At 39.6% G+C, this 16,263-nt stretch overlaps 1 protein-coding gene across 15 annotated transcripts in view; it reads left to right on the forward strand.

The window, feature by feature from the left end:
- Window positions 1-16,263, forward strand: part of mef2aa (myocyte enhancer factor 2aa) — a 223,771-nt gene that overhangs the window by 63,165 nt on the left and 144,343 nt on the right. Inside the window, exon 1 of one of the 15 annotated variants that reach the window (XM_087981271.1) lies at window positions 10,541-10,778. The exons of the other annotated variants lie outside the window; for them this stretch is intronic. The gene's annotated coding sequence lies outside the window, so the exon portion shown is untranslated. Of the gene's footprint in view, window positions 1-10,540; window positions 10,779-16,263 lie in introns of those variants that run through there. 15 annotated transcript variants of the gene reach the window in all.

A 16,263-nucleotide genomic window follows, 5' to 3' on the forward strand; every position in this document is an offset into this window, starting at 1 on the left:
ATTCATATTGGCATCCTAATTCATATACCCATTCAGATGCATTTTAAATGCTGTATTTGTACCAGCCTTCACCACTTTCTCTGCCAGCTCATTCCATACACACACCACCCTCTGCGTGGAAAAAGTTGCTGCTTAAGTCCCTCGTTTATCTTTCCCCTGTCATCCCAAACCTATGTCTTGTAGTTCTGGACACCCCCACCCAAGGGAAAAGACCTTGTTTATTTATCCTATCCACACCCCTAATGATTTTATAAACCTCGATAAGGTCACCCCTCAACCTCTGACACTCCAGGGAAACAGACCCAGCCTATTCAGCATCTCTCTATCGTTCAAATCCTCCAACCAAGGCAACATCTTTGTAAATATTTTCTGAACCCTTTCAAGTTTCACAACATCCTTCTGACAGGAAGGAGACTAAACTTGCACGCAATATTCCAACAGTGGTCTAACCAATGATGTGTACAGTTGCAACATGACCTCCCAGCTCCTGTACTCAATGCTCTGACCAATAAAGAAAAGTATACCAAGCACCTTCACTATCTTATGTACCTGTGACTCTACTTTCAAGGAACTATGAATCTGCATTCCAAAGTGTCTCTATTCAGCAACACTCCTCAGGACCTTACCATTAAATAGATAAGTCCTGCTCTGATCTGCTTTTCCAAAATGCAGTACCTTGCATTTATCTAAGTTAAACTCCATCTGCCACTTCTCAGCCCATTGGCCCATCTGATCAAGATCCTGGTGCACTCTGAGGTAACCTTCTTTGCTGTCCACTTCAGCTCCAATTTTGATGTCATCTCCAAACTATACCTCCTATGTTCCCATCCACATCATTTACATACCTGACAAAAAGCAGGTCCTTATGGTACTCCACTGGTCACAGTCCTCCAGTCTGAAAAACAACCCTCCACCAGTTCTGTGTTCAAATGGCTAGTTCTTCCTTAATTCCATGAGATTTAACCTTGCTAACCAGTCTCCCATGAAGAACTGGTCAAACGCCCTACTGAAGTCCATATAGATCATGTCTACCACTTTGTCCTCATCAATCCTCTTTGTTGCTGCTTCAGAAAACTCAATCACGTTCGTGAGACATGATTTGCCAAGCACAAAGCCATGCTGACTATTCCTGATCAGTCCTTGCCTTCCCAAATACATGTAGATCCTGTCCCTCAGGATTCCCTCCAGCAACTTGTCCACCACCGATGTCAGGCTCACTGGTCTATAGTTCCCTGGCTTTTCTTTTAACCACCTTTCTTAAACAGTGGCACCCTGTTAACTAACCTCCTAGTCTTCTGGCACCTCACCTGTGACTATTGATGATGCAAATATCTCTGTAAGGGGTCCAGCAATCACTTTACTAACTTCCCACAGAGTTCTAAGGTACACCTGATCAGATCCTGGGGTTTTATCCACTTTTATGCATTTCAAAGCATCCAGCACCACCACCTCTGAAGTATAAACAGTTTTCAAGGTGTCACCATCTATTTCCCTACATTGTATATCTTCCATGTCCTTCTCTACAGTAAACACTGATGCAAAATATTCGTTTAGTATCTCCCCCATTTTCTTTGGCTCCACACAAAGGCTGCCTTGCTGATCTTTGAGGGGCCCTATTCTCTCCCTAGTTACTCTTTTGTCCTTAATGTACTTGTAAAAACCTTTTTGGATTTTCCTTAACCCTATTTGCTAAAGCTATCTCATGTCCCCTTTTTGCCTCCTAATTTCCCTCTTAAGTATACTCCTATTGCCTTTATACTCTTGTAAGTATTCATTCAGTCTCTGCAGTCCATACCTGACATGTGCTTCCTTGTTTTTCTTAACAAAAACCTCGATTTCTCTGGTTATCCAACTTTTCCTACACCTACCAGCCTTTCCTGTCACCCTAACAGGAATATACTGTCTCTGGATTTGTTATTTCATTTTTGAAGGCTTTCCATTTTCTAGCCGTCCCTTTACCTGCAAACATCTGCTGAATCTGATTTTGAAAATTCTTGCCTAATACCATCAAAATTAGTCTCCATCCAATTTAGAATTTCAACTTTTAGATCCAGTCTATCCTCTTCCATAACTATTATAAAACCAATAGAATCATGGTCGCTGGTCCCAAATTGCTACCTCACTGACACCTCAGCACCTGCCCTGCCTTATTTCCCCAAGAGTAGGTCAAGTTTTGTATCTCCTCTTGTAGGAACATCCACATAGTGAATCAGAAAAATTTGTTGTACACTCTTAACAAATTCCTCTCCAACTAAACCCCTGACACTATGGCAGTCCTAATCTGTGTTTGGAAAGTTAATGTCCCCCAGCCATAACCACCCTATTATTCCGACAGAGAATTTACAAATTAATCTCCTTAAAAATTTGTTTCTCAATTTCCGGCTGACTATTAACGGGTTAATAAAACAATCCCCATAAGGTGATCATCCTTTTCTTATTTCTCAGTTCCATCCAAATAACATCCCTGGATGTATTCCCAGGAATATCCTCCCTAAGTACTATCCTTTATCAAAACTGCCACTCCCCCTCTTCTCTTGGTCCCCTTTCTATCCTTTCTATAGCATTTATCTCCTAAAATGTCAATGCAGTTTAAATTTTTAGTCCTACCTTGTTCTCTGCTTTGTTCCTGCCTGCCCTGAATGTTTGACTTGCTCCTTTTCCTAACTGTACCAGTTTCAGATTGAAGTCTTTGCTCACTATTTCCCATCCCCCACCTTACTAGGTTTAAATCCATCTGAGCAGCTCTAGCAAATCTCCCTGTCAATCTATTAGTGCCCTTCCAATTCGGGTGCAATCTGTCCTCCTTGTACAGGTCACTTCTACCCCAGAAAAGATTCCAATGATCCAGAAATGTGAACCCTTCTCCCCTCGATTCATGTGATCGATCCTTCTGTTCCCACCCTTGCTAGCTCGCAGCTGGAGTAATCCAGATTTACAATCCTTGAGAACCTCCTTTATAAATTCTTGCCTAACTTTCTATATTCTCTCTTCAGAATCTTATCCTTTTCCCTTCCTATGTCATTAGTTCCAATATGTACAATGACCTCCTACTGGTCCCTTTCTCTTGTTGAGAACATTCTGCACCCTCCCTGAGACATGCTTGGTCCTTGCGCCAGGGAGGTAACACACCATTCTGATTTTCCTCTGCTGGCCGCAGAAATGTCTGTCTGTGCCTCTGACTAGAGAGTCCCTTAACACAATTGATTGCCTGGAACCTGATGTACCCCTTATTACATTAGGGCCAGTCTCGATGCGAGAAACTTGGCTGTTCGTGCTACACTCCCCTGATAGTCCGTCCACCCCCTATATTTTCCAAAACCGGCATACTTGTTTGAAATGGAGATAGCCACAGAAGACTCCTGCATTACCTGCCTACCCCTCCCACCTTTCTTGGTGTTAACCCATCTACCTGAGTGTATCCGTGACTTTTCTCCCTTCATATAACTGCTGTCCATCGCACACGTGAGCTCCTGTAAATTCCTCATTGCCTCTAACTGCTGCCCCAACTGTCTGTGAAAGGTTCCTTCACTTTTTTTTTAATGCTGTTCTAATTAACATCTATTTCACATTTGATTCATGTATAATCTTTGAAGTTTTCCTTGACCATTTGAACAGAACTGTAATCATTGAGCAAAATGGGAGGCAGTTTAAGTGTAACACAAACTGATTTTTTGTCTCCTTCTGAAAATGATTGCTACGTGGATATTGACAAGTTCCACCCTTTTCCACCAAGTAATTGTTCATCTGTCTTGTTTTTAATCCTACAAGAACAGCTGTGATCAACAACTATTAACTCTTCTCTCTCCACAGATGTTACCAGACTTCTGAGCAATTCCAGCATTTGTGTTTTATTAAAAACGAAATATCAGAAATCTAAAACCAGCACAAACAATGTCAGAGAAACTCAGCAGAGGAGAAACCGAGATAATGTTTTGAGTCTGATATAACATTTCTTAAGAGTCATACCAGATGTGAAACATTAACTCTGTTTCTCTCTCCCTCCAGAGGTGCTGCCAGACCTACTGAGTTTCTGTGACATTATTTGTTTCTGTTTTATTGTTGCTTGCAGTCATGCTCACTCACTGCTTATATTTTTAAGAACATTTTTAAAAAATCATTTACTTTCTCTTATTGTGTAACTGAATTCGAATTTACATGATGTAAGCCCTTCTGCCCTGGGATGTTTTAAATTAATATGGAGTTAAAACCTATAGCTTCAAAAGTTTTATGTAGAAAGTTTTTAATGAAACTCTCCATAAGGATGATTGGCAATTTACTGACTATTCCATGAATATGTTAACAGCATGGCCTGGGAGCACTTAATTTATAGTAATGAAATGTGCTAAAAAATAATAAATAGATTCTGAACTGAAGACCAAAACAACATATTGCTTATTAGAATGTGAATTGAACAAGTTTAGATGGTTATGTCTGCTAACTAAGACAAATGATGTAAATGTCATTGTTGCTCATGCTTTGAGTGTCTAGGCAATTTAAATCAGTAACATAAACACATCAGTAGCATATTTGATTACAATTCAAAGCATTAACTTTGTGCAGATCATTGAGGTTACATTTAGATTTTTGGATATTGATGTCCTGAAGAGGGCTCAGAAAAAAATAAATAATTTTGAGGTGTGATAACATAGAGAGGTTTGCTGAGTGCACTTGGTTCTACTGAAGAAAATTGAAAAGGGCAGGACAGGCATAGATAATGCAACTATAAACAACTTATTTGATTTGACTGAGTAGAGAATTAGAAAATATAAATGCAGGGTAAAACGTCTCAAGTGTGTCAAGAAATTAAATGAAGTTGAAAAATAAGTCATGTGCTGGCTTAATGCTATGGGAGAGTTACGCAAGGACTTAACCATAAATGAATTACTTAATTGTTTTTGGAAATGAGAGTACTTTGTAAGATAGTCCATCGGGAGTTGAAAATGGGTGGAGTGTTACCTTGTCAGTGTGAAGGTTTTGGTCTTAATTTTTTTGTTACAATCCAACTTGTGAAAGCAGTAATACTAAGCAGTGTGCCACCTATCCAGAAGGTGGTATGTAATTTCAGTCTGACATGACGCTGAATTTAAAAATGTCTTGGCTGGCTGATTTGATCTTCTCTGCTCTGATGAGCTTGACTTTGAGTCTGTTAACATAATGAGAATGCAGATGCTTATTCTTCTAATAACAAAAACAGCAGGGAACATAATGTTGTCCATGAGCAGAATTTGAGTGTTAGTAGCATGTTATAATTGAGTCTTGCTGGTTACACTTCAAGTGCAGCCACTGTTCTCCAGAGTGGTAATATAACTGCAGCCAGTATTAGGGCAGACTTTGTATGGTTTTTAACAGGAAAACTTGTGATCCAGTTTTAGGAATTTTTTTTCAGTGTAATCCGGGAGCCAGCATCATATGTCTGAAGGAACTTGCCAAAATCTTGAAAAACCAAAAGTAGATTTTGGGCATAAAATTTCTGGTATCAAATTATGAAATTATTGAGAAGTGATTTGTGGATTTAATTTTGAGTTTAGTTTTGGATCTTTATTCCTAAAGATCATGATACTTTATTGTATTATAATATCATCAGTGATGTCTGAACAAAATAGAACCTGGGACTGTGTGTGGGGTCTCTAAGCTCTCTCCTGTCTAATTTTATTTGCACCATGTAATGTATAATAGAGTTTGTTAATGTTTACCTACCTGGGTATTGACTCAATCTTACTATAGTCTTGAGTTGAAAAGAAACATAACATTGTTCTCTGAAGCAATCATATAAAAAATTTCGGTCCTCATTGGTTCACATCCAATTGGTTAATTACAATTTTCAAAGAGCAAGTGCTTTTTGTGTTTGTTTAAAGTCGCACAATTTAACCACAAACTGAAATCAAATATAAGATAAATCAGTATGTTCTAATAAGTGTTCTTCTCTTGGAAAACTGAAGGTAGCCTCAAGTGGAAAAGGAACGGTCAGTGGGATGATATAACACGAATGGTTTTTGGACTTTGTGAAAGCAGCTGGTGTGTTAGTGTTGAATTTCATTAAGGATTACTTCAAATCCTCTGAAATGGAGGTATGGAAATCACCAATGGTGTACATACATTACCATTAAGAAGAATGTCATTTCTACCTAACTATTCAATCTCCTTGTATAGTGATATTTATTTGCAGCCTGGTATGACGGGAAGAATTAATCAATTAGTGTATTGATTCTAGAACTGTTTTTCGATTTCTGCATTGTTTTTCATTGCGAATAGGAAATTTAAATACAAAGCAGTGTTGGCTGTTGAATAGAGCATTCCAGTAAAGGTTGAAATGTTTTAAGTTGGGGAGATCCATCTGAAATCAAGACTTTTTAAAAGAAGAGCAGAAAAGGAACTCTGACTGTCATTAAGAAAAGTGATTCATGTAATTGGGTTATCAAAGAACAAAATTACCAAGCTGAATATTTAAGATGAGTTATATTGAGTTGTAGAGAATAAATGAGAAAAAATGACATTTTTAAACAGGGTGATGGGATAAAAGGAATTGGAACTTAAAAGATTACTAGCATGAAAGGGCCATTTACTGTTTTATTAAGAAAATTAAATTGAATTTGAGTCTCTAGCTCTCCAAGTTGAGGGAAAGATAATAAGATGAAGTTGCATATGATAATTTGAAATTAAAAAGCTAATATAGAAGTTGAGACTTGTTGAAACATCTAACAAACCACTGGTTATTTTCAGCTACAAGTAGAGAACTGAAAATGGGCTTGTATTTTAAAATTATACAAGATTTATTAATAAGTAGTTTGAGGAAGAAGTAAAGACACTGCTGGTAATTAAATGTATAACTTCAAACTGCTTACAGTAAAATCTAAGTACACCTAGAACCTTGTAGATAAGAGTGAGTTTAATCCTTCATTTCCTCTTGAATCAGACAAGACTCGGGGTTTCTTTTGTTTAAATGTTTATTCATACTGCTTTGGGGTTGTACATATCTAAGAATGACATAGCTCGAATCTTTATTGCTTGAACAAAGATTTTTGTTAGTCTCACAGATAGCAAGCATCCAATTGAATACAGTATTCCTATAAGTAGCAGCTTCTAATCAGAAAGTTGTACTTTGTTCACTCCTATCTTGAACCAATCATGTTCGCATAGTTAACATTCCAATTAGTACAGATGATTGTATTATCCAATCATTTCAAATTGATACATATAATTATATTACCCAATCATATTATTACATGTTTGCGCATCTCAGCTGCAGTACTTCCTTTTGTGATTCCTGTAAACCTACGCTGTGTTTCCTTTTCAGACCCTCCTATTTCCTATGTCTTTTTTCCCTTTGAGGATAACGATGACTTGTCACAGTATATATTAACTTTCTCCATTTTAAATGCCTGTCTAGCAGGTCTATATTGACACTGAATTGAAGGTGCAAATGAAGTGTCAGAGGCGCAGCACAAAGATGATCTTCATTTTTATGCATTATCAAAAGTGATACAGAAGTGTTTCTAACCTTTGAGAAACTGCTGACTGACTGACAGAATTGAGACAAGAATCGTATAACAACTTGCAATAATGCTTGCTATATTTTTTGGGAGAAAAGATTTTTGCATTATTCTAGGGACATAGGTGCAGGAGGAAACCATTCTGCCTGTCAAGCTTGCTACGCCATTTAGTAAGATAATGGATAATCATCTACCAAAATTTCCATGATAATTTATGTCATTGGTATTTAGAAATTTATCAGTGTCTATTTTAACATGCCCAGTGATTGAGTTTCCATAGCCCCCCCCCAAAAGATTCTTAACCCATTTGAGTGAAAAAACCTCCTCATCTTTGTCCGAAGTGGTTTCCCCTTATTTTTAAATTGTCGCCTGATTCTAGACTCCCTAAAAAGGAGAAGCACCCTGCCTGCATCAATCCTATCTTTCCCTTTCTGAGTATTTTACAGATTTCAGTGATATCAACACTCATTCTTCAAAACTTCAGAGAATGTAGATCCAGTTTTCCACTTTCCCTCTGAAGGACAGTCCTTCATAGGTTCAAGAAGGCATCTCACCATCACGTTCTGAAGGGCAACTAGCAATGGGCAATAAATACTGGCCAAGCCGGCAATGCCTCCATACCTTGAATGAATAGATAGAACTAAAGTTCTGCCGACTTGAGACCAGGTCCAGTGAACATTAATTGCTCACCCTCTGTTCCCTAAACTAAGGGGACCAAGGTTGCAACAGTACTCAAGGTATGGCATTACTAAGGTTCTACATAGCTGAAGCAACGCTTCACTACTCCTGTACTCATTTTCCTGTGAGAAAGGCTAACATGTCCATTAATCTTGCTCGTCTGCATGTTGGCCTTCAGTGACTTATTGTCAAGGGCATCCAGGTTTCTTAGTACGGCTACACTTTCTTCAACTATTTTCACGTTTTCCACATTACATTCCATCTGCCACACTCTTGCCCACTGACTAAATCTGTCCAAGTTTTTCTTGAAGCCACTTTGCATCATCTTCATAATATACATTTCTTACTTGACTTTGTGTCATCTGCAAGCTTGGAAATGTTTCATTTGGTTCATGTATCCAAATCATTAATGCAAGATGAACTTTATGGAACATCTCCGGGACACCCGCACCAATCAACTCCTGTGGCCCAACGTTTCAACTTTCCCCTCCCACTCTACCGAGGACATGCAGGTCCTGGGCCGCCTCCACCGCCGGTCCCTCGCCACCCGATGCCTAGAGGAAGAATGTCTTGTCTTCCGCTCGGCACGGTGGCACAGTGGTTAGCACAGTGATTCTCTAAAGGTAAACATGCAGGTTGAGTCCGTGATTAAGAAAGCGAATGCAATGTTGTCATTTATCTCAAGAGGGTTGGAATATAAAAGCACCGTTGTGCTCTTCAGACTTCATAAAGCTCTGGTTAGGCCCCATTTGGAGTACTGTGTCCAGTTTTGGTCCCCACACCTCAGGAAGGACATACTGGCACTGGAGCGTGTCCAGTGGAGATTCGCACGGATGATCCCTGGAACAGCTGAGGATCCTGGGATTGTATTCATTGGAGTTTAGAAGATTTAAGGGGAGATCTAATAGAAACTTAGAAGATAATACTTGGCTTGGAAAAGGTGGACGCTAGGAAATTGTTTCCATTAGGTGAGGAGACTAGGACCCGTGGACACAGCCTTAGAATTAGAGGGGGTAAATTCGGAACAGAAATGTGGAGACATTTCTTCAGCCAGCGAGTGGTGGGCCTGTGGAATTCATTGCCGTGGAGTGCAGTGGAGGCCGGGACGCTAAATGTCTTCAAGGCAGAGATTGATAAATTCTTGATGTCACAAGGAATTAAGGGCTACAGGGAGCATGCAGGGAAGTGGAGTTGAAATGCCCATCAGCCATGATTGAATGGCGGAGTGGACTCGATGGGCTGAATGGCCTTCCACTCCTATGTCTTATAGTCTTATAAGCTCTCCTAACATTGCCTGTATTGGACTAGCATTTGTTTCAGACAAGAATTTCTTTGGTACAGACATTTCATAGACCATTTTTAAAATGTCTTTTACCAGTTTACATTCTTTATTTTCCCTTTGTCAGTTTTTTGGTCCTCCTTTGCACGTTCTAAAATACTCCCAATCCTCAGGTTTATTAGTATTTTTGACACATTTTACAGGTCTTTTCTTTAAATCTCATAAAATCCTTAACTTCCTTTGTTAGCACCATTGACTGACCTTTTCTTCTGATTTTGTGCCCTGAAGGAAGATTTAGTTGCTGTAAGCCAAGTAATAATTCTTTTTAAAGACCATTTAAAAGAATGGAATTGAGAAGCACTGGACTATGTAACAACATTCCTTTTAATGTATTGTCCCTAACCACCTCAGCCAATTTACGCCTCATACTTTCATTACATGCTTTAGTCAAGTTTGACACCCTGGTTTCAGATTGAACTACATTGCACCTCATTTTCGAACATAATGTAAAGTTCTTTCCTCTGGGTATTTTATGCTGCTGATTCGAATATTTTCCCATTGTTCTGGCTCATAAGCCAATGATACCTTTTTATGGGCAAGCTAATACTTCCTTTTATTTGAACAAAATGATGAGACTTATCCTATCAAGTATGGATTAAAAGGAATATAAACCATCATATTTGTCTGTTCTGGAGTGAACATTGAGTTCTATTGCTGTTAAACCACTTCCCATTGAAGGCTTCAGTCAACTTGTGACAAAATTGTGGAAATGAGCTTTTAATCCTTTTGTTATTTTAGGCTTACTTTGTTGGGGGAGGTGGCATTTTTGTGCTGTCTAGTTGAGATCCATATGGGTTGGAAACATTTCCAACGTTTTAGCTTCTAAAGCAGATGATGATGCAATCTAGTAGAGCACGTTGTGTGTCTGTGTGTGTTTATTCCCAGTTGATTCTTGGATTTTCCTGTACTGTGCATGTGTAATCTGTTGCTGTGGTTCTGCTGTGGTAATCGCTCAGGACTGAAGCTAGCTTACTGCCCTAGTTAACAAAACCAGTTAGGAAGGTCACAGACTCACAAGTACAACTGTAAAGTTGTTAACAGTTGTTTTAAACCTTTCTGTAAACTCTAACCTTATTGGATGTTAGCCAAAAGAAACTGTTTCGTCTGAATTGCTTATGTTTGCTTTTTATTTAAACGAGCAAATTTTTAATAATTTGAGAATATATCTCTTTTGCCGAGTATTTAAAACAATCTCTTTCACCTGGATCAGTGCCACAATCCATCGTACGTAGCCTCAATTGTATTGGAAGCTTACATTGATTAAAAAACCTGTAAGTAGACTTTTTGGCTGCTTTTTGCTTAATCCCTTTTTAAGTTTGTTTCCTTACTTGAACATTGTTGTGCCATGCTGAATGAAGACTGGTGAAATCTCAACAAGTTGGAGTGATCTTGAGAATAGATTAACATAATTTTCCCCCTTAACATTTTATTTTATTGTGACAATGCAGCATATTTAAACTGCCACTTGTGCCATCTTGCAATCTCCACTGTGTCGGTGTAATGACTGTGTAGTGCTGATCATTTTGTGATGATGTTGCTCTTGGTGGGAAGTGCGGAGAAAAATAATAAATCTTTTTGATATCGGAAAATAAATATTGAGGAAAATGAAAAAATTTTGATTTCTTCTCACTAAAAAGACTCCTGGGGCAGTTGATTTTTTTTTTTAAAAGATTGAGTTATAATTTTGACCAAGCAAGTTTTAAAAATAAGGATGTTAGAAGTACTGGCCAAGGTTCAGCGGAACTTCCAAATGCTGTGATAGTTACCGTATGGGCTACATTATGAAATGAAAAGCGTAATGGGCTTAGGAATCTGTCAGAATTGTTATTGTGCAGGAGGAAGCCGTTCAAGCTATGGAATTTGCACCAGTTCTTCAATGAGCATTATGATTCAGTACCTTTTCCCCATACTCTTGCATGTTATTTCTATTCACATAATTATAAAAAGGCTTCTTGAATGCTTGAAGTGTCTCTGCCTCTACTCCACTCCAAGCAGTGCATTCCTAGTGCAAACACCTGTTGAGTGAAAATAATTTTTTCTCTCATCACATTTTGCTATGTTTTCAGATTACTTTACTTTAAATCTGTACCCTCTTATTCTTGATTCTTTTACATGTGGGAACTGTTTCTCCCTTTACACTTTAACCAGATTGCTTGTGATTTTTGAAATCTTGTACCACATATGGTGGAAAAATAGATTGGGTTGTTTATGTAGGCTCTGACTGTGAGGCTAATGGCGATTATTTTGTTACCATCAGTGTTAATACATAGCAACAATTGACCTGAATAATGAACTTGCAACTGGTGTTACTTGGTTATGTAATTGAGTAGGTGTTCTCATAATGAGCACATAAAAGTGCTACTGAAATACTCAAGTCTTGACAATTCCCCAGGTCAGATTGGCATTGTGTTTGGTTATTTTTGCTGTATCCAGGATTGTGAAGCGTACAGCTACCTAATCAGCTTAAGTTGTCATTGCAAATCAAATGAACAGAATGAAGAAAGGGATCTTGTGCATGTGGCCTGAAGGTCAGCCTGTGTCCCAGAGCAGCATAGAAACATCTAGGTCAGCTTCAAAGGCATTTGAGCAAAGCTTTCAAAACCTCCAATTAATTACTCATAATTTTAGTTTTAAACACCCATGTTGCAGCTATTGATTATGTAATCAATGAGTGTTATGTTTGATTTTTAAATTGAAGTTGAGGAATCCTCTTTTTCCTGGCTTTGCAAACTGTGTGAACAATAAATATTTTTTTCTGTTTGCTAGACATTCAACATGTTTATGCATTTCAAGGAAATTTCTTCTGTTTAAAGAGTAAGAATGAATTTGATACCAATGAGAGCCACGATGGGAAATACAGGAAAGAACATGATTATTTGCCAAAATGTTTTGAAAATTGTTCTTTTAAGATTAGAGGGTTGGCGTATCAGAGGCCCAATTAACAGATGATATGATTGACATAAATCACACCCCTGAGTCTTGCATTTCAAATGCTGTTTTTCCTATGTTATTTGTAAGCCAATTACATTTTGAGTTGATTCCCCCTTGTCTGGTCTCGGGTCACTTATCAGTAAAAATGTTCTTTGTTGAATTTTATCCAGAAACTTTTCAAAGTTCTCGCTAGCACTGGTAACCTGCCTGATAAGCCACAGGTGACATATGTATTTCTGTTTTGATAAATGGCTGCGGGTGGGGAGCATCTTGTGTTTCAGTGGTAGTGTCCTTACCCCTGGACTGAGACACCCCAGATTCAAGTCCCACCTGTTCCAGAGGTGTGCAGTAACATCTCTGAACAGGTTGTTTAGAAAATGTAATAAATAGCTGACAGTAAGAATGTTGAGCAAACTTCTTAAGATCAGTCATTTGGGAATCCAATTCATTCTGAAGAATTGTCAAGATGACTGCTCAAGGCTTGAATTTTTCTGGGTCTGGATTTCAAGATATGCTGAGTAAAGATGCCACTCAAGGAGTTGGCTTTGAAATCCACCCATGCAGCCAATCTCAAATATTGCTCAAATTTCCTTTGCGCATGTCTGAGTAAAGCTAGCTGTGAATCAGCATTAGCAGTTGGGAAAGAGTAAGGAAAGTGCCAAATACTCTGTGTTGAATGTCATAATTTAAGCTTTGAGAAGCTGCAACAATGCATAGAAAACAGCAATTGCTGGAGATCACAGGGGGTTAGACAGCATCCATGGAGCGAGAGCAAGGTAATGTTTTCAGTTGAGATGACTCTTCTTCAGAGTTGATGTGAAGTGTGGAGGGGACATCATTTATGCTGGAGTGGGTGGGGGGTGTGGTGGTGGGGGGAGTGTGGGGGGTAGTGGGTGTAGGGTGGTGATGGAGAAAATATGTTGATAGTTCAGATTAGGTGATTGAAAAGTGAGAATGGCAGAACAATGGCAGATTTGAAAGGACAAACCATAATGGGAGTTATGTACAGACCTCCTAACAGTGGTCAGGACCAGGGGTGCAACATGTACTGGGAAATAGAACAGGCATGTCAGAAAGCCAAGGTCATGGGGGACTTCAATATGCAGGTGGACTGGGTAAATAATGTAGCCAGTGGATCCAAAGAAAAGGAATGCTTACAGGATGGCTTTTTGGAACAGCTTGTCATGGAGCCCACAAGGGAGCAGGCTATTCTGGACCTCGTGCTATGTAATGGACCAGACTTTATAAAAGATCTTAAAGTAAGGGAACACTTAGGAAGCAGCGATCATAATATGGTAGAGTTCAGTCTGCAGTTTGAAAGAGAGAAGGCAAAATCGGATGTAATGTTGTTACAGTTAAATAAAGGTAATTACGAGGGCATGAGAGAGGAACTGACGAAAATCGATTGGAGAGCCTAGTGGGGAAGACAGTAGAGCAAAATGGCAGGAGTTTGTAGGTTTAATGGAGGACACTGTACAGAGGTTCATCCCCAAGAAAAGAAAGATTATCCGGGGAGGGATTAGACAGCCATGGCTGACAAAGGAAGTCAGGAATTGTATCAAAGAAAAAGAGATCCTATAAAGTGGCCAAGAGCACTGGGAAATCAGAAGATTGGGAAGGCTACAAAAACAAACAGAGGATAACAAAGAGAGAAATAAAGGACGAGAGGATCAAATATGAAGGTAGGCTAGCCAGTAATATTAGAAATGATAGTAAAAGTTTCTTTCAATACATAAGAAACAAACGACAGGCAAAAGTAGACATTGGGCCACTTCAAACTGATGCTGGAAGGCTAGTGATGGGAGATAAGGAAATGGCTAGAGAACTTAATAAGTACTTTGCGTCAGACTTCACAGTGGAAGACATAAGTAATATCCCAACAATTAAAGGGAGTCAGGGGGCTGAGTTGAGTATGGTTGCCATTACAAAAGAGATAAGCTAAAAGGTCTTAAAATTGATAAATCTCCTGGCCCCGATGGGCTCCATCCTAGAGTTCTGAGGGAGGTGGCTGAGGAAATAGCGGAGGCGTTGGTTGAGATCTTTCAAAAGTCACTGGAGTCAGGGAAAGTCCCAGATGATTGGAAGATCGCTGTTCAAGAAAGGATCAAGACAAAAATGGAAAATTATAGGCCAATTAGCCTGACCTCGGTTGTTGGTAAAATTCTAGAGTCCATCGTTAAGGATGAGGTTTCTAAATTCTTGGAAGAGCAGGGTTGGATTAGAACAAGTCAACATGGATTTAGTAAGGGGAGGTTGTGCCTGACAAACCTGTTGGAGTTCTTTGAAGAGGTGACAAGTAGGTTAGACCAGAAAATCCAGTGGATGTGGTCTATCTAGACTTCCAAAAGGCCTTTGATAAGGTGCCACATGGGAGGCTGCTGAGTAAGGTGAGGGCCCATGGTGTTTGAGGTGAGCTACTGGTATGGATTGAGGATTGGCTGTCTGACAGAAGGCAGAGAGTTGGGATAAAAGGTTCTTTTTCGGAATGGCAGCTGGTGACAAGCGGTGTCTCACAGGGTTCAGTGTTGGGGCCGCAGCTGTTCACGTTATATATTAATGATCTGGATGAAGGGACTGGGGGCATTCTAGCGAAGTTTGCCGATGATATGAAGTTAAGTTGACAGGCAGGTAGCACTGAGTAGGTCGGGAGGCTGCAGAAGGATCTAGACAGTTTGGGAGAGTGGTCCAGGAAATGGCTGTTGGAATTCAACGTGAGCAAATGTGAGGTCTTGCACTTTGGAAAAAAGAATACAAGCATGGACTACTTTCTAAACGGTGAGAAAATTCGTAAAGCCAAAGTACAAAGGGATCTGGGAGTGCTAGTTGAGGGTTCTCTAAAGATAAACATGCAGGTTAAGAAAGTGAATGCAATGTTGTCATTTATCTCAAGAGGGTTGGAATATAAAAGCAGCGAGCCTATATAAAGCTCTGGAGTACTGTGTCCAGTTTTGGTCCCCACACCTCAGGAGGGGCATACTGGCACTAGAGCGTGTCCAGCGGAGATTCACACGGATAATCCCTGGAATGGCAGGTCTAGCATATGAGGAATGGCTGAGGATCCTGGGATTGTATTCTTTGGAGTTTAGAAGGTTAAGGGGAGATCTAATAGAAACTTACAAGATAATACGTGGCTTGGAATGGGTGGACGCTAAGAAATTGTTTCCGTTAGGCGAGGAGACTAGGACCCGTGGACACAGCCTTAGAATTAGAGGGGGTAAATTCGGAACAGAAATGTGGAGACTTTTCTTCAGCCAGAGAGTGGTGGGCCTGTGGAATTCATTGCCGTGGAGTGCAGTGGAGGCTGGGACGCTAAATGGCTTCAAGGCCGAGATTTATAAATTCTTGATGTCACAAGGAATTAAGGGCTACAGGGAGAATGCGGGTAAGTGGAGTTGAAATGCCCATCAGCCATGATTAAATGGTGGAGTGAACTCGATAGGCTGAATGGCCTTACTTCCACTCCTATGTCTTATGGTCTTATGGACAGCTGGTATCACTGGGATGTGGGGAGGGAAAAGAGAACATGATAACAAGCTAAATGAAAGGGAAGAAATGGGATCTGGTTCACAATTTGAAGGTGTTGAACTCAATATTTAAGTCCATGTTGTAAAAGTGCTCAGTTTGAACATGAGCTGTTATTCCTCCAGTTTGTGCTGTGATTCACTGGAACACTGCAGCATGCTGAGGACAGATGTGTGAACATGCGAGCAGGATGCTGTGCTAAAGTGACCGGCTACAGGAAGCGTTGTTTAAAATGACTGACTATGGGAAGCGTTGTATTAAAATAACCAGCTATGATCCTTTTTACAGGAGGCGCACCATCGT

The sequence above is a fragment of the Chiloscyllium plagiosum genome, unplaced genomic scaffold (genome assembly GCF_037043375.1).
Source record: "Chiloscyllium plagiosum isolate Xiang-an unplaced genomic scaffold, Cpla_swu_hap1 HiC_scaffold_39, whole genome shotgun sequence".
NCBI lineage: Eukaryota > Metazoa > Chordata > Chondrichthyes > Orectolobiformes > Hemiscylliidae > Chiloscyllium > Chiloscyllium plagiosum.